At 43.4% G+C, this 18,465-nt stretch overlaps 1 long non-coding RNA gene across 1 annotated transcript in view; it reads right to left on the bottom strand.

Annotated features, from left to right (window-relative positions):
- LOC148145127 (uncharacterized) overlaps window positions 1-18,020 on the bottom strand; it is a 28,307-nt gene extending 10,287 nt beyond the window's left edge. Inside the window, exons 1-2 of the long non-coding RNA XR_015751001.1 lie at window positions 17,977-18,020; window positions 17,133-17,243 (exon numbers count right to left, since the gene is read on the bottom strand). This is a non-coding gene — a long non-coding RNA (uncharacterized LOC148145127). The remainder of the gene's footprint in view (window positions 1-17,132; window positions 17,244-17,976) is intronic.
- Between the last annotated feature and the right edge of the window lie 445 nt (window positions 18,021-18,465).

Genomic DNA, 18,465 nt, shown 5'->3' with positions numbered 1-18,465 from the left:
TGAACTCAATACTCTGACCAATAAAGAAAAGCATACCAAATGCCTTCCTACCTGCGACTCCACTTTCAATGAGCTATGAACGTGCACTCCAAGTTTTAGATTAGATTACATTACAGTGTGGAAACAGGCCCTTCGGCCCAACAAGTCCACACCAACCCGCCGAAGCGCAACCCACCCATACCCCTGCATTTACCCCCTACCTAACACTACGGACAATTTAGCATGGCCAATTCACCTGACCTGCACATCTTTGGAATGCTCTCTCTTGTCTGTGGTATTTCTTTTTCATTTTATTCTTACTGTTACAAAAAGTTGGTGCATTTTAGTTATGGAACAGTGACATCATAACATGGTCACATAAACTATTAATGAGTTATTTTGGAAATTGGCTTCAATAAATATCATAGAGGACCATTGAATACTATAAAATGTCTCTTTGAAAAATGGATAGTAGAGATATAATAAAATCAATTTGATGCAAGCATGAAGAAAAGAGTGAGGACTGCAGATGCTGGGGTTCAGAGCCGAGAGTGTGATGCTGGAAAAGTACAGCAGGTGAGGCAGCATCTGAGGAGCAGGAGAATCGACGTTCGGGCAGAAGCCCTTCAAAGGATTCTCCTGCTCCTCTGATACTGCCTGGCCTGCTGTGCTTTTCCAGCACCATACTCTTGACTAATGCCAAGCATGACTAACAAAAGAGAATCTAATCATCATCCTTGGTATTCAATAACATTATCATTGCTGAATACCTGACCATCAACATGCAGGGGATTACTGTTGATCAGAAACTAAACTGAATTGGCCATATAAATAAATGTGTTCAATCCAACAATGCTTAAAAAAATTGGCACAGTCAGGACACCTTAATCATGACCTTCACTCCCTCCACCACTGATTCACAATAGCAATGTGTACTATTTATAAAATTCAATGCACAAAATCACCAAGGCTCCTTCAAAAGTACCTGCCAAAGTAGCAACATCCACCAGCCAGGAGGACAAGGGAACAGATGTGTGGGAGAACTACAACCTGAAAGTTCCCTCCAAGTCACACACTGTCCAAACCTGTTGGACTATAACCTGGTGTTATGTGATTTTTAACTGTGTCCAACCCTGTCCAACACCGGCTCCTCCAAGTCATGGTTCTCAAGGGCAGTTAAGGATGAGCAATAAATGCTGGCATAGTCAGATTATTTCCTCTAGTGAATGAATTAAAAAATAAATAAATGGAAAATTAAATATAAAAGCAAGAACATCATGGTAAACCTTTACAAATATAGGATAAACCTCTGCTGGGGTGCTGTTTGCATTTCTAGGCATTACACTTTATGGAAGATATCATTAGAGACGGTACAATAAAGATTATTATGACTGTACTAGGAATGAGAGCCTTCAGCAACATGAAAAGATTGGAGAACCTGGCATTGTTCTCCCTAGAACAGGGAGAATCAGACTTAGAAGACTTTCCCGAAACAAATGAGGCAATACACAAGCTTATGTTTGCTTTCTGTAGCTTGTTCTTTCTAGAACAGATTTCTAGATTGAAGCTATATGCTAAAGCTTGAGGGGATATGACCTTATGTCAAACATGGTTGACTAGCAACCTTCCAATCCTATCGCCTGACATTGGTGCATTGAAAGGATTTGCGCATTAACCATCAACCTGTCTTTCCACATTGCAGACACACATTCTAGAACTATTACGTTCTAGAGTGGAACATAAACCCAGAGCTTCTGGCACAGAGTCAGAAATGTTAGCCACAACATTTCCAAGAAGGTGAAGAAGGACTAACAAAAGTATTCAAAATTACAAAGGGTTTTGATATAGTATTTTGGGAGAAACTCTTCCCTTTGACAAGTAGTAACCAAAGATTTTTTTTTAAATTGGCAAGAGGCGAAATTAGACATTTTATGTTCAAGCAGCATTGTTAAGATCTGAAAAGTACTACCTGAAGTAATGGTAGAAACAGAATTATTTGGAAATTTCCAAAGGCAGTTGGAGTTGAAGGTTAAAGTTGACTAACTTTTAGGATATGGGGCAAATGCTGGGCTGTGACACTGAACTGGACAATAGTTGCAGCAAACTTGTTGGACTGAATGATCTCTTTCTGTTTGAAAGGATTCTACAGGCCTAATTTTTAAATCTGTGCAACTGAGTTTATTTTGTTAAGAAACATCTTTAATGGATATAATATTGCTGTAAGTTGTACGCCATTCATCCTGTAGATAAGGTTAGCAGAACTCTCAAAATAATGATGATACACGTCACTCCTTTCTATTCCATTTCTACACATTAGTACTTTTGTTGGATGCCTATAGGGCAACCCCAGTCGAGAGCATATTTATAATATACCTATTGTAATCTTATGCCATAGGATTTCAAGATCATTTTGATTTTCAAAGCAGCACTTGATCCAGCACATACACACTTTGCCCATTGATGTCAGGTATTGAATGTATAAATTGGACAATCTGAGCTGGATGATCAGCCATGAACACATTGAGTCACAAACCAGTACTCCTACTCCTAATTTATACGTTTCCTATGTTTCTACAACAAAGTGTCCATGAAGGCTGCTCAGCTAATGATAAATTCTATCACCATGAGAACAGAAAACTCACTGCTTTCTTATCAAGAAGAAGCCAACTGGTTTGGACATGAGGAAACTGCAGTGTATAGTTGACTGGCTGCCAGCTGGACAGAATTTGAAGCTGCCAGTAGCTCTAGCAAATTCCTGGAACATCACAACTGGCAAAGAACATTTTTGAAAAGGGTCTCCAGATTTCTGTGAAAGTATCTTTGTTATTCACTTTAGATGTATTCTGTAACACTAGTACAACTTCAATTTATTCCGTAATCAATTTGTTGCCCCAGTCTGGTTTGCAATGTCTGTCATTTTGCCTTTAGAAAGATCCAGCCTGCAGCCTTTTTATGAAGTTGAAACTGGAGAGCAAAAAATTGATTTTTTTTTGTTTCTGAAGTCCAACCCAAATGACTGTGGGCAGTACTTGGTGGTTGTCTTGGTAACCACATACCAATATCATAATGTAATAATGGGAACATGTACGTGTAAAACAACTCATATTTGCTGTGCAATAAATCTTTATCATTGAAATTATTACAAATAAAGACATCACTTCACTCCATAGAGTCATAAGGCTCTTCTCTCTCCATGGAATCTGTTTCCAGATTTGATAAAAAAAAAGGTCAACACACCTAGTTGGCAGAAGAGACCCATGGTTTTCTCTGATTTGTGTATTAGTTTGCAATTGAATCATTTTGTTTTCCTGCTGTAAATTAACATACCTGAGAAAACGTTTCAGCAATCTAGATTCTAGTAGGCGATGGGCCTACTTTGTGAAAACTATCTCTTGAATGCTGTTCATTGGCAATCGCATTTAGAAAGACCACAGGTGTGTGGAATTGGAAATGTTTGCATGTGAGTCAGACAAAACAGTGAGTCTTGTGAGGTAGAGTGAACTTCAAACAGCATTTAATTATATTAAAGCTGAATTTGGAGACATGCGCCGATACTGAAAATGGAAACCATTACATTTCCCAACTGATACATCCAATTTTACGCACAAAATACATGTGAATAGGTCACACATCCTTTTAAATTCAGTTATTGAGAATTAGCCCTTTGCTTATCAGTTACTGTGTGCAGTATTCAGATACCTCTGTGCTAATACTGTCTCTTTGGAAGCAAAGTAGTCAGAGTAGCTCAGCTGACTGTCAGCAGTTGTCATAAAATGTATCGAAGTAAAGTTATCTATTTCGATTACAATACAAATATTCCAATTCTATCACCAGCTAATGGAAGAAATGGTACTTAAGACCAAGGTGACCTGTAACATTAATATTCAGTCTCTATAAGGGAAATTATAAAATGGAGATTACATACCAGTCACTAAGGGAGTGGATTCTGAGATTTTCTCTTTGAAATTGGAATAAAAACTGAGATTGATACATTTTTGGTGAGCAAAGGTATCCAGGATAATGGAATCAAAGCAGGTTGGGGTGGGGGTGGGGGGTAAATGGTGTAGATAGATTAAGTTAAAAAAAATCCGCATCAACTAATTGAATGGCAGAACAGATTTGAGGAACTGAATGACCTATTCCCTTTCCTTTCAAAGGGGGGAGTGGGGAGATAAAAGGAATGTATTACAAATTGGGGATAGGCTAGTGAGGGAGCAGTTACTGGTCTCTGCTGTAAACACAGAGGCTGTGTTGTCAACCAGTGCCAAGGTTCAGGACATCTCTTCCCGATGGAAAGGAACTTGAAGGGAAACAGGAACAAGCCAGTTTAAGTAATTCACAAAGGTCCATTCGACACAGCTAGGATCGGGAAAGAAACTCTGCTGAGGAATTATGAGCAGCTCAGGCTAAATAAGAAAGCAGAACCACAAAGAGACTGATTTCGAATAACTACTGATCCATGTGCAAACTTATTAAAAGATGAATAAGATTAGAGAGACGAATGCAAGACTCAAAGAATGAACAGAAAGGGGATGCAAAGGAAAAGTAGTAGCATTATATACAATGTGCAAAAAATAAATTAAAGTTAAGGTATTTGTAACAGAGATAAAGGTTTTACATTACAGTCCAGTAAAGAGTTCCAAATAGCAGCAGCTCAGCACTTGGTCTCACTGCCAGCACCAGGCACAAGCCCAATACCTGCCCGGCAACAAGGGAAGTCACACAGTATGGGGACTCGCATCACCATGTGCTGCAGCAGGACTCAGGGTTCCCTCATGCCACTCCGATAGTCAGTTTCCCCACATTCCGCTCAGATACTCCGGTTTCCTCACATTCGGCTCCTATACCTGGGTTTCCCCACATTCCGCTCTGGTACTTGAGTTTCCCCACGTTCCCCTCCAATACTCAGATTTCCCCACATTCCACTTCGATACTTGGATTTCCCCAGATTCCATTCCAATGTTCCATTCCATTGGGTTTGCCCTCACACTGCTCCACGACTCGGTTTCCCCACGTTCCGCTCCGATACTCGGGTTTCCCCACTTTCTGCTCCGATACCTGGGTTTCCCCATGTTCCTTGGGCGGCACGGTGGCACAGTGGTTAGCAGTGCTGCCTCACAGTGCTAGAGACCTGGGTTCAATTCCCGCCTCTGGCGACTGACTGTGTGGAGTTTGCACATTCTCCCCTTGTCTGCGTGGGTTTCCTCCGGGTGCTCCGGTTTCCTCCCACAGTCCAAAGATGTGCAGGTTAGGTGAATTGGCCATGCTAAATAGCCCGTAGTGTTAGGTAAGGGGTAAATGTAGGGGTATGGGTGGGTTGCGCTTCAGCGGGGCGGTGTGGACTTGTTGGGCCGAAGGGCCTGTTTCCACACTGTAAGTAATCTAATCTAATCTAATTACCTGGATTTCTATACATTCCACTCCGATACTCGGGTTTCCATATATTCCGCTCCAATACTCAGGTTTCGCCACAGTTAGTACCATTACTCGGGTATCCCCTCACATCACTCCGATACGCAGTTTCCCTGCATCATCGATAGTCACAGGTGAGGTGCTGGAAGACTGGAGGTTGGCTAACGTGGTGCCACTGTTTGAGAAAGGTGGTAAGGACAAGCCAGGGAACTATAGACCGGTGACCCTGATGTCAGTGGTGGGCAAGTTGCTGGAGAGAATCCTGAGGGACAGGATGTACATGTATTGGAAAGGCAAGGATTGATAAGGGATAGTCAACATGGCTTCGTGCATGGGAAATCATGTCTCACAAACTTGATTGTTTTTTTGAACAAGTAACAAAGAGGATTATTGAGGGCAGAATGGTAGAAGTGATTTATATGGACTTCAGTAAGGCGTTCGACAAGGTTCCCCATGGGAGACTGGTTAGCAAGGTTAGATCTTATGGAATACAGGGAGAACTATCCATTTGGATACCAAACTGGCTTGAAGGCAGAAGACAGAGGGTGGTGGTGGAGGGTTGTTTTTCAGGCTGGAGGCCTGTGACGAGTGGAGTGCCACAAGAATCAGTGTTGGGTCCACTACTTTTCGTCATTTATATAAATGATCTGGATGTGAGCATAAGAGGTATAGTTAGTAAGTTTGCAGATAACACCAAAATTGGAGATGGACAGCGAAGAAGGTTACCTCAGATTACAATGGGATCTTGATCGAATGGGCCAATGGGCTGAGAAGTGGCAGATGGAGTTTAATTTAGATAAGTGTGAGGTGCTGCATTTGGGAAAGCAAATCTTACCAGGACTTATCCACTTAATGGTAAGGTCCTGGGGAGTGTTGCTGAACAAAGAGACCTTGGAGTGCAGGTTCATAGCTCCTTGAAAGTGGAGTCGCAGGTAGGTAGGATACTGAAGGCGACTTCCCTTTGGTATGCTTCCCTTTATTGGTCAGTGCATTGAGTACAGGAGTTGGGAGGTCATGTTACGGCTGTACAGGACATTGGTTAGGCCACTTTGGGAATATTGCATGCAAATCTAGTCTCCTTCCTATCGGAAGAATATTATGAAACTTGAAAGAGCTCAGAAAAGATTTACAAGGATGTTGCCAGGTTTGGAGGATTTGGAGGGAGAGGTCGAATAGGCTGGGGCTATTTTCCCTGGAGCGTCAGAGGCTGGGGGCTGACCTTACAGAGATTTATAAAATCATGAGGGGCATGGATAGGATAAATAGACAAAGTATTTTCCCTGGGGTGTGGGAGACCAGAACTAGAGGGCATAGGTTTAGGATGAGAGGGGAAAGATACAAAATTAGATTAGATTACTTACAGTGTGGAAACAGGCCCTTCGGCCCAACAAGTCCACACCGACCCGCCGAAGCGCAACCCACCCATACCCCTACATTTACCCCTTTAACCTAACACTACGGGCAATTTAGCATGGCCAATTCACCTGACCTGCACATCTTTGGACTGTGGGAGGAAACCGGAGCACCCGGAGGAAACCCACGCAGACACGGGGAGAATGTGCAAACTCCACACAGTCAGTCGCCTGAGTCGGGAATTGAACCCGGGTCTCTGGCGCTGTGAGGCAGCAGTGCTAACCACTGTGCCACTGGCGAAAAGAGACCTAAGGGCAACTTTTCCACGCAGAGAGTGGTATGTGTATGGAATGAGCTGTCAGAGGAAGTGGTGGAGGCTAGCATCATTGCAATATTTAAAAAGCATTTGGATGGGTATATGAATAGGAAGGGTTTGAAGGGATATGGGCCGGGTGCTGGCAGGTGGGACTAGATTGGGTTGGGATATCTGGTCGGCATGGACAGGTTGGACTGAAGGGTCTGTTTTCGCGCTGCACATCTCTATGACTCTATGACTCTATTCCAGTCAGATACACTGGATTCCCCACATTCCACTCCACAAATCAGGTTTCCTCACATTCTGCTCCGATACTCAGGATTTCCCTAACACTGCTCCGATACTCGGGTTTCCCCACATTCCACTTCGATTCTCGGATTTCTACATATTCCTTTTGATACTCGGGTTATTTCATATTCAACTCCTATACCTGGGTTTCCCCACATTACGCTCTGATACTTGGGTTTCCACACATTCTACTCCGACAATCATGTATTCCACCATCCCCCCACCTCCACACAGAGAAGCATATTTATTTATTACACTCACAATTTCTTTTCTCTCAACTATTAATTCCCCATGGTCACTCTCTGGAGGAAAAACATTTGCTTTATTTCCCATTTTTCTTTCGCAATACTTAAAAGCAACTCTTTTCATTTATTTTTAGATATCAGCCAAGATCTAATGATCTAATTTCTTGGCTTTGATTAATCTTTTAGTAAATCTCTGTTCTTTGCATTCTGAGCAGTCATCTTGACCTCACATTAACCTTTGCAATAATTAAATACTTTTTTTCTTTGAGTATGATGTTTTCCTTAACTTCTTTAGTTAACCACATTTGTTGGTCCTTGCCTTGGAGATTTTCTTTATTGGGGTGGCACAGTGGGTCAATGGTTAGCACTGTTGCCTCACAAAACCAGGGTCCCGGGTTTGAGTCTGTGTGGGCGACTGTCTGTGTGGAGTGTGCACATTCTCCCCATGTCTGCGAGGGTCCCCTCCGGGTGCTCTGGTTTCCTCCCACAATCCAAAGATGTGCAGGCCAAGTGAATTGACCATGCTAAATTGCCCATAGTGTTAGGTGCGTTAGTTAGGGGTAAATATAGGGTAGGGGAATAGGTCTGGGTGGGTTACTCTTCAGAGGATCAGTGTGGACTTGTTGGGCTGAAGGGTCTGTTTCCATACTGTAGGGAATCTAATCAACCTATTCTGAGTACTCTGAAATCACCTTTTGAATGTCTGCAACTGCCTGTCTACTGATCTGTCCCCTTGCCTGATATCCCAGTTCTCTTCAGCTAGCTTAGCTTTCATGACTAAGTAGTTGCTCTTTTTTAAGTTTATATTTTAAAACCTGAGTCTTTGATCAATTTTTCTCCTTTTAAAACTGGATGTCAAGTTCAATCATACTAGCATATGATCAGTAAGCTTTGCATGGTCAGGCAGCAGAGATCACATCTGGAGTGAGGCATAGCCAGAGTGAGTGTATTGTTTGGGGATTTGGGAGCAGCATTGGAGTAGATCAGTCATCTCGTGAAAAGCTTAATAAGATAGTTGACTCAGCTGACAGAGGGACAGTTATCAATCAATCACCTGAAGCCTGAACAGGGTCTAGTAGATGTTAATTACTATTGAAGCTTAACTAGTGGGAGTCATCTCAGCTCAGCTCTGGTTAAAAATCACACAACACCAAGTTGTAGTCTAACAGGTTTATATTGAAGCACTAGCTTTTGGAGCACTGCTCCTCCATCAGGTGGTTGTGGAGTATCCTGGTGTACATCACACAACCTGGTGTTGTGTGATTTTTAACTTTGTCCATCCCAGTCCAACACCGGCAACTCCAAATCACAGCTCTGTTTAAGAGACGATCTGGTGAAAGCACATTTAGTAAGATTCACCATTGTTGGTAGGGAGAGATCACATCCAGAATAAGACACAGCCTGCATGAGTATATAGCTCAGGGACTTGCGAGCAGCACTGGAGTTTGATGCAGAGGGGAAGCAGCACTTTTTGGCTGCTTTTTTTGTACAAAGTTTGTAAGATCTTTTAACAGGCTCATATGAAGCCCAGGATCAGGGGCCTAGCACAAAACAAAGAGTGACTTCACAGGAAAACTGTAAATGAATTAACTAATTGGTAATGGCTGCAAGTTTCATTAACTATTATAGGTTGCTTTCAGATTGTATATTAGAGAAATATTTACAAATTACAAACTAAAAGACCAGTAGGACATTTTAAAAAAATTAAGAACTAAGAAATCAAAATAGAGATGCAGGAGCAATTGATGTGTTCTACCTGCAGGATGTGGGAGTTGGTGGACTCCATTTTGGTCCATAGTAACCACATCTGTAGCAAGTGTTGGTTACTTGAGGAGGTCCGGCTCAGAGTTGATCAGGTGGAGTCTGAGCTTAGACCACTGTGCAACACATCAAGGAGGGACAAAGTTACCTGGATGTTGTCTTTCAGGAGGCAGTCACACCCCTTAGACTGGCCACCTCAAATCTGATCAGTGGTCAGGGCGTGACTGTGAGTGAGGCAGGTAGAAGCCTCCAGGAGGTAGTGCTGAAGCCTCAGCCCTTTAAATTGTCTAACAGGTTTGAGATTCTTGCTTCTTGAATGGATGAGAGCAGTTAGGGAGGATAAGCAAATTGACTATGGATTCATGGTACAGAGAGCCATTCAAGAGGGTGGAGAAAAGAGAAATAGACACTCTTCTCTGTAGGAAGAAGAAAAGGTATAGGCTATATTCTAAATGGAAAAAAGATCCAGAAATCTGAAGTGCAAAGGGACTTGTGAGTCCTAGTCCAGGATTCTCTGAACGTTAACTTGCAGATTGAGTTGGTAGTTAGGAATGTTGACATTTATTTCGAGGGGGCTAGAACATAAAGGCAGGTATGTACTTCTGAGGCTTTTTCAGGCACTAGTCAGACCACATAGAGAATATTGCGAGCGATTTTGGCCCCATATTTCAAGAAGGATGTACTGGCCCTGGAGTGGGTTCAGAGGAGGTTCATGAAAATGCTGCCAGGAATGAAAGGCTTAACATAAGAGGAACGTTTGAGGACTCGGGGTCTTATACTCAATGGAGTTATAAGGATGGGGGTGGTGGAATCTAATTGATATTTACAAGATACTGAAAGGCCTGGCTAGAGTGAACATTGGGAAGATGTTTCTGTTAGCAGGAGACACTAGGATGCAAGGGCTCAGCCTTAGAATGAAAGGGAAGACCTTTAAGAATGGAAATGAGGGGAAACCTCTTCAGCCAGGGAGTGGTGAATCTATGGAATGCATGACCACAGAAGGGTGTGTAGGCCAGGTCATTCTGTATACTTTACACAAAGATAGATGGTTCTTGACTGTTAAGGGGATCAAAAGTTACGGGAGAATGAGGTTGAGAAATTTACCAACCATGAATGAATGGCAGAGCAGACCCAATGGGCCGAATGGTCTAATTTTTGCTCCTATGTCTTATGGTCTTATTATCTTATGGATCGAATGCTGAAGGCTGTGTTGCCTGCCTGGTGCCTGGGTTCAGGATCTCTCATCTGGGCTGCACAGGAACTTGGAGTGGGAGGGGAAAGATCCAATTGTTGTGGTCCATGTAGGTACCATGATAAAAGTTGGAAGAGGGAAGAGAGGGAATACTAGCAATTAGGAGCGAAACTAAAAAGCAGACCCAAAAAGATAATCTTCAAAGTATTATTTCTTCACCTGAACCATGAGCGAATTGGTACAGGATCAACAAGATTAAAGAGGTAAATACATGGGTGAAAGACTGATATGGGAGAAATGGGTTCAAATTCTTAGGAGAAAGTGACGTTTCGGGCATAAGCCCTTCTTCAGGAATGAGGAGGGTGTGCCAAGCAGGCTAAGATAAAAGGTAGGGAGGAGGGACTTAGGGGAGGGGTGTTGGGAATGCGATAGGTGGAAGGAGGTTAAGGTGAGGGTGATAGGCCGGAGAGGAGGTGGGGGAGAGGTCGGGAAGAAGATTGCAGGTCAAGAAGGCGGTACTGAGTCCGAGGGTTGGGACTGAGATAAGGTGGGGGGAGGGGAAATGAGAAAGCTGGAGAAATCTGCATTCATCCCTTGTGGTTGGAGGGTTCCTAGGCGGAAGATGAGGTGCTCTTCCTCCAGGCGTCGTGTTGCCATGGTCTGGCGATGGAGGAGGCCAAGGACCTGCATGTCCTTGGCGGAGTGGGAGGGGGAGTTAAAGTGTTCAGCCACGGGGCAGTTGGGTTGGTTGGTGCAGGTGTCCCAGAGGTGTTCTCTGAAACGTTCTGCAAGTAGGCGGCCTGTTTCCCCAATGTAGAGGAGGCCACATTGGGTGCAGCGGATGCAGTAAATGATGTGTGTGGAGGTGCAGGTGAATTTGTGATGGATATGGAAGGATCCCTTGGGGCCTTGGAGGGGAGTGAGGGGGGAGGTCTTTCCGGAACACTGATAGGGGAGGGGGGGGGAAATATATCCTTGGTGGTGGGGTCTGTTTGGAGGTGGTGGAAATGATGAAGGATGATATGATGTATCTGGAGGTTGGTGGGGTGGTAGGTGAGGACCAGTGGGGTTCTGTCCTGGTGGCGATTGGAGGGGTGTGGTTCAAGGGCGGAGGTGCGGGAAGTGGTGGAGATGCGGTAGAGAGCATCGTCAACCACATCTGAGGGGAAATTGCGGTCTTTGAAGAAGGAGGCCATCTGGGTTGTTCGTATTGGAATTGGTCCTCCTGGGAACAGATGCGATGGAGGCGAAGGAATTCCGAATATGGTATGGAGTTTTTACAGGGGGCAGGGTGGGAGGAGGTGTAATCTAGATAGCTGTGGGAGTCGGTCGGTTTATAGTAAATGTCCGTGTTGAGTCGGTCGCCTGAGATAGAAATGGAGACGTCTAGGAAGGGGAGGGAGAAGTCTGAGACGGTCCAGATAAATTTGAGGTCGGGTGGAAGGTGTTAGTAAAGTGGATGAACTGTTCAACCTCCTTGTGGGAGCACAAGGTAGCGCCGATACAGTCATCGATGTAGCGGAGGAAAAGGTGGGGTGTAGTGCCAGTGTAGCTGCGGAAGATGGACTGTTCCACATATCCAACGAAGAGGCAGGCATAGCTGGGGCCCATGCGGGTGCCCATGGCTACTCCTTTGGTTTGGAGGAAGTGGGAGGATTGGAAAGAGAAGTTGTTCAGAGTGAGGACCAGTTCAGTCAGTCGAAGGAGGGTGTCAGTGGAAGGGTACTGGTTGGTTCGACGGGAAAGGAAGAAGCAGAGGGCTTTGAGGCCTTCGTGATGGGGGATGGAGGTGTATAGGGACTGGATGTCCATGGTGAAGATAAGGCGTTGGGGGCCAGGGATGCGAAAATCATGGAGGAGGTGGAGGGTGTGGGTGGTGTCCCAAATGAAATTCTTGGGACCTTGGTACTGGGCAGTCGTTCCAATGAGATGGGCTCCACCTGATTCATGATGGGATCAGACTCCTGATGAATCACTTAACATGGGTTGTAGTTAGGGCTGTAACCAAAGTAGTGGGGGATAGATTCAGTTGCATGTAAAATTATAAAATCAAAGGTAAAGGAAAAGGAAGGGTTTCAGGTGACTGATTAAGGTGATTGTTACCAGACAATAAAAGGAAGGGACAGAATATTTGAATGTCACATTGTACCGTGAAACCATAAAAGTATAGGGTAATTGGACAATAGAACAACCTTATAGACTTTGTGTCTTAGTGCACTGAATAAGATAAATGAACTGATGGCAGAAACTAAGATAAACGAACAGGATTTTGTGGCCTTTACAGAACCATGGTTCCAAGGAGATCAAAACTGGTAACTTAGTATTCAGGGATATTGACCTTTTAGAGCCAGGAAGGATGGAAAACATTGGGGTAGCATTGTTAATAAGAAATTAAATGAATATAGTTGTGAAAGGTGATGCAAGCTCTGATGGGGGTAGAAAAGAGCAAGGGAAATAAAATATTGGTAGAAGTGGGAAAGGCTAGAAATCAACAAATAATAGCGACATGTAAAAAGAGTACAGCAATAATTATGGGTGATTTTGATCTTCATGTTGATTGGGTTAATCAAATTGGAAAAGGTAGCTATGACAAATTCATAGAGTGCATTAGAGATAGTTTCCCTGGGCAATTTGAGATGGAGCCAACCATGAGTCATGAGGCAGGTTTAACAAATGACCTCCAAATAAAAGATTTCCCAGGAAGTAGTGATCATAACATGATAGATTTTAATATTCAGTTTGAGAATAAGGAAGCTGGGTTAGAAACAACAGTATTTAACTTAAATAAAGGGAAACACAAAATACCTCCAAGGTTAAGCGATAAGAGCCCATGGATTTGAAGGTAGTGTCACAACGCTAGCCCGTTTTTGCTAAAAGTTGTTTCTTTGCTCAAGGTGATTCTGTCCTTTATTGTTTTTTTCAGAGGGGCAATAAACAGGGCTGGGCTCCAATCAGTCTACAGAGATGAAAATGATTTTAAGAGGCTGTTTGTTTATATATAAACAGATGAGACTTCAGACCAAAGTGATCATGTTTTAGAAGTGACCTGTATAATGAAAGGGGAGTGGTGAGCTCTTTAGCTGAGCTGAGCAGTTTTAGTTCAGTCTTGATCTGGGAAGTTCAACAGGGAACTGTGTGGAAACTCTCTCTCTTTTCTGCCCTTCAACTTCAACCTGTAAGCATGTGTTCCATTTATACTGGTTTTTAAAAGGAGTTTGCTTATTGGGACTATTGCGTATAGTCGGAACAGCATAATTAAGTTGAGTTGGATAGGTTGAGTTCTGTAGGGGTTCTTTATCTGTTCTTTGTGTTTCATTGTGTAATTTTGTGAATACATTTTTGTCTGTTTTAAACTTTAGTAGTCAACCTAGCTATCTTACTCAGGGTAATTTTCACTATACACTTACCAAAACAAATTGCAAAGTTATGGTCTGGGGCTACCTGCTTAAGAATGTTTTGAGTGGTCTGGCCTAGTCCATAACAGTAGTACATTGGCATGGGCAGAGAATCGGCTCATGGGCAAGAAACAGTGAATGGGGATAAGGGGTTCTTTTTCAGTGTGGCAACCCGTGACCATCCACAGGGATCGATGCTGGGACAACAACTGTTTACAATAGATATTAATGCCTTGGAGGAAGGAGGTGAATGTACTATAGTCAAATTTGAAAGACATTAAAATAGGTTGGAAGGCAAGGTGTGAGAGTGATATGAACATTTTACAGAGACACAGATAGATGAAGTGAGAGGGCAAAGAGTTGGTAAATGGAGGATAATGAGGGAAAACGTGGAGTTGTTTATTTTGAAAGGGAGAACAAAAGAATAGTATTATTTAAATGGAAACAAAAGTGCAGAAAGCTGTAACACAAGGACTTAGAGGTACTTGCGCACAAAACACAATGTTAGCACACAGGTCCAGCAGGTAATCAGGAAGGCTAATGAAATGTTGGCCCTCCATTCAAGGGGTTTGGAATAAAAGAGGAGGGAAATCTTATTGAAACTGTATAAGGTTCTGGTGAGACCCTATCTTGAGTACTGTGCAGTTTTGGTCCCCTTGAAGAAAGATAGCATTTCATTGCAGGCAGTTCAGAGAAGTTTCACTAGAATGATTCCCGGTGTGGAGGGATTGTGAGCAAAGACCAAACACGTTGGAACTTTATTCACTGGAGTTTAGAAGAACGAGGGGTGATCTTATTGAAACATATGGGACTTTTAAGAGGCTTGACATGTAAATGCTTCGAGGATGTTTCCCCTTATTGGGAAGCCTAGGGCCAGGGGTCATAATCTCAAAATAGAGAGGTACCAATTTAAGACTGAGATAAGGAGGAACTTTTCTGAGTTGAGTCTTTGGATCTCCTTGCCATAGAGAGTTGTTTGGACAGAGTTCTTGTATATATTTAAGGTTTAGTTAGATAGATTCATGACCTTACTGGGTAAAGGCAGGGGAGTGAACATGAAGAATGTTGGATTAGAGTCAGAATCATAGAGATGCACAGTACGGAAACAGACCCTTCGATCCAACTTTTCCATGCCGACCAGATATCCTAGTATTTGGCCCATATCTCTCTAAATCCTTTGTATTCAGATACTCATTCAGATGCTTTTTCGATGTTGTAATTGTGCAATCTTCCACTACTTCCTCTGGCAGTTCATTTCATACACGCACTACCCTCTGCATGAAAAAGTTGCTGTGTAGGTCCCTTTTATGTTTTTTCCCTTTCGCCTTAAACCCATGCCCTCTAACTTTGGTCTCCCTCAGCTTGGGGAAAATAACAATTATTCATGGAATCCTTGCCCCTCATGATTTTATAAACTTCAATAAGATCACCCCTCAGCCTTCAACATTCCAGGGAAAAAAAGTCCCGCCTATTCAGCCTCTTCCCAAAGCTCAAACTCTCCAAATTGGCAACATCCTTGTTATTCTTTGCTGAACACTTACAAGTTTCACAACATCTTTCCTGCACCAGGGAGACCAGAATTTAATACAATATTCCAAAAGCAGCCTAACCAACATCCTGGACAGCCACAACATGGCGTCCTAGCTCCTATGGTCAATGCAGATGGCGAACAGGGAGTAATGAGGTGAGTTACGTGGTGCAGGACTCCAGGATGTTAGTAAGGTGGACTATGTCAGGACAGAGAGAGGGACCACTGCACTGTTGGAGGGTCTGAGGGAGTGGGCACCATCGGAGGGTCAGCGCTGAGGGAGATGGCACCGTTGGTGGGTCAGCACTGAGGGAATGGGCACTGTCAGAGAGTCTGAGGGAGCGCCACACTGTCAGAAGGTCAGCACTGAAACACTTTCAAGTTTCACATCTCTCCCGTAGCCAGGAGACCAGAATTGAACACAGTATTCCAAAAGCAGCTTAACCAATATCATTTACGGCTGCAACATCACCTTCCAAATCCTATTTGGAAATGTGTTGCTGGAAAAGCGCAGCAGGTCAGGCAGCATCTAGGGAACAGGAGAATCGACGTTTCGGGCATTAGCCCTTCTTCAGGGCTAATTCCTGAAGAAGGGCTAATGCCCGAAATGTCGATTCTCCTGTTCCCTAGATGCTGCCTGACCTGCTGCTCTTTTCCAGCAACACATTTCCATCTCTGATCTCCAGCATCTGCAGACCTCACTTTCTCCTTCCAAATCCTATACTCAATGCAGATGGTGAACAGGGAGTCATGAGATGAGTTACCTGGTGCAGGACTTCTGGATGTAAGTAAGGAGGGCTATGTCAGGTTAGCGCTGAGGGGCCACACCATCGGAGGGTCAGCATTGAGGGAGTGCCACACCATTGGAGGGTCAGCGCTGAGGGAGTGGGCACCGCCAGAGGGTCAATACTGAGGGAGCAGGCCCTGTCGGAGGGTTAGCGCTGAGGGATAGCACACTATCGGAAGTTCAGCGCTGAGGAAGTACCACACCATCGGAAAGTCAGCACTGAGGGAGCAGGCACTGTTGTTGAGCAGGCTCGAGGGCCTAATTCTGTTCTTTTTTGCTTAAGGTCTTATATCTTATATTATTATGGATAATTCCCTATTTGGAAGTCAAGGATTTGTATTTACATAACTCCTTTCATAATATCAACATGTCCCAAAATGCTTTACAACTAATGAAGTACTTTTAAAGTATCATCGCCGTTGTAATTTCTTTCTACACACAGAACATACTTTCTAGTCTTGAATTTACAGAAATTCAATTCATTGGCCATCATTTTTATTGTGAGTCAAAATTTAAGATGAGAGAAATCCTAAATTCTATATTACTACATTGCTGAACAATGACATTTGTAATAACAATTTTAGTTTTATTGTTAGTAAAACAATGCAATGTAAATGAAGACTAATGTTATAAAATAAAGTTCATGTTTAAGACTGGTCTGCAGATGTAGCACAAACTGAGGAAATGCAAGCAGGGAATTAAAATCCTTTACCGGTATTTTCGATTTCCTGGTATGTTTGGCTTTGACTACCATGTTATTTTAAGAAACAAAATAGAAACCCTGTTCATATATCCCACCTTTATGGGTTAATGGAACTTATGAGCTTGCCCATGCAGTGAATATAAGCAATGATTTCTAACTTAAATATTGCTCACACAGTATAATTCATTCAAAGGATCCTTGTCGAAAGGAGGGGCATCCGTCCCTGATTAGATTGCCATGTTTCTGTTCAAATGAAACATCCTGTTTGACTGGCAGCTTAGATTCTGTGTGTGAATTTAGAAAAACAGAACTGCGTCACCAATTAACCACCTGAAGCCCAACTACATCCTAGTACTTTCTTGCATCAACTAGCTATGGAGGCGGGACATCCCAGTGTGGAAGTCTTGCTAATGTGGTTACTACTGTAACAGCCAGTTGGCAATGATTGAACAAGGCTTTTGCTACTGATTCAACCTAATTTTGAAAATTTGTTGGGCTCTGTGCCATATACCAGGCAAGGTGGGCTTCTACATCCCACACCCCCCCACCACCATTAGTCACCCCTGAAGAAGCTTGCAGAACAAAGTAGGTAGAGCCTAGAGCCCCTTTAAATTAGGATTTGGAAGATCTGGAGCTGATATGAAGACATCTAAGGGAAAGGGAGCTAGGGGAGTGCAGCAGGCAGGGCACTCCCCTACTATGTGGGGCACACCCGCAGCGTTACTTCGACTCCCATGGCGGTGCCTCTGAGTTCACTGGAGCAACAGAGACAGCAAAACTCTGTGATAAAATTGAGGGAGCGCTGGAACCAATTACTGCCATGCTGACAAAGCATGAGCAGGAGAACCGGGCCTTGGATCAGCGCATGGAGGCTGTGGAGCAGAGGATCACGGCCTCAGAAGCCATGACGGAGAGTTCTGAGGGGCGGGTACAAACAGCAGGTTCGGGCTCTGCAGGACTAAGTAGACAACCTTGAAAGTCGAGGTCAGTAAAAATATCTGCGGATCTTAGGCTTACCTGAGCGTGAAGAAAGTGAAAACCTCGCTGGTTTCCTCGAGAACTGGCTTCTGGAGTTGGTGGGCCTGGAGATCGAGTTGGGCCGGGTGAGTGTGAAGCAGTTCCACCAGATCGCAATGCTCAGGTCTGGGCTGGCCCAGCATCCCCGCCCAGTCCTAGTGCAATTCCAGCATTACAAGGAAAAGCATTTAATAATAGAAACAGCCAGAAAACTAGGAAGAGATCCACAGGCTTTGGCTTAAAAAGGCTAAAAAATAATGCTTTTTAATGATTTTTCAGGGGTCATAGTTAAGAAAAGGAAGATCTTTGATTATGTAAAGAAAGAATTAAGAGTTTTAAACATTCAATACTCTCTGAGGTACCCGGTAGTGCTACTTTTCAATTATGAGAGAACTTGGCAGAAAAAGTAAAAGACTTTTTGAACTCGGTGAAATGATAGACTTTGGTCAAGGAGGAAGGAGGAAAAGAGGCATATGGCATAATATAACA

Source organism: Chiloscyllium plagiosum, unplaced genomic scaffold (genome assembly GCF_037043375.1).
Source record: "Chiloscyllium plagiosum isolate Xiang-an unplaced genomic scaffold, Cpla_swu_hap1 HiC_scaffold_26, whole genome shotgun sequence".
Taxonomy (NCBI): domain Eukaryota; kingdom Metazoa; phylum Chordata; class Chondrichthyes; order Orectolobiformes; family Hemiscylliidae; genus Chiloscyllium; species Chiloscyllium plagiosum.
Note: the sequence above shows the minus strand (reverse complement) of the source record. Positions and strands in the feature narration are given on the sequence as shown.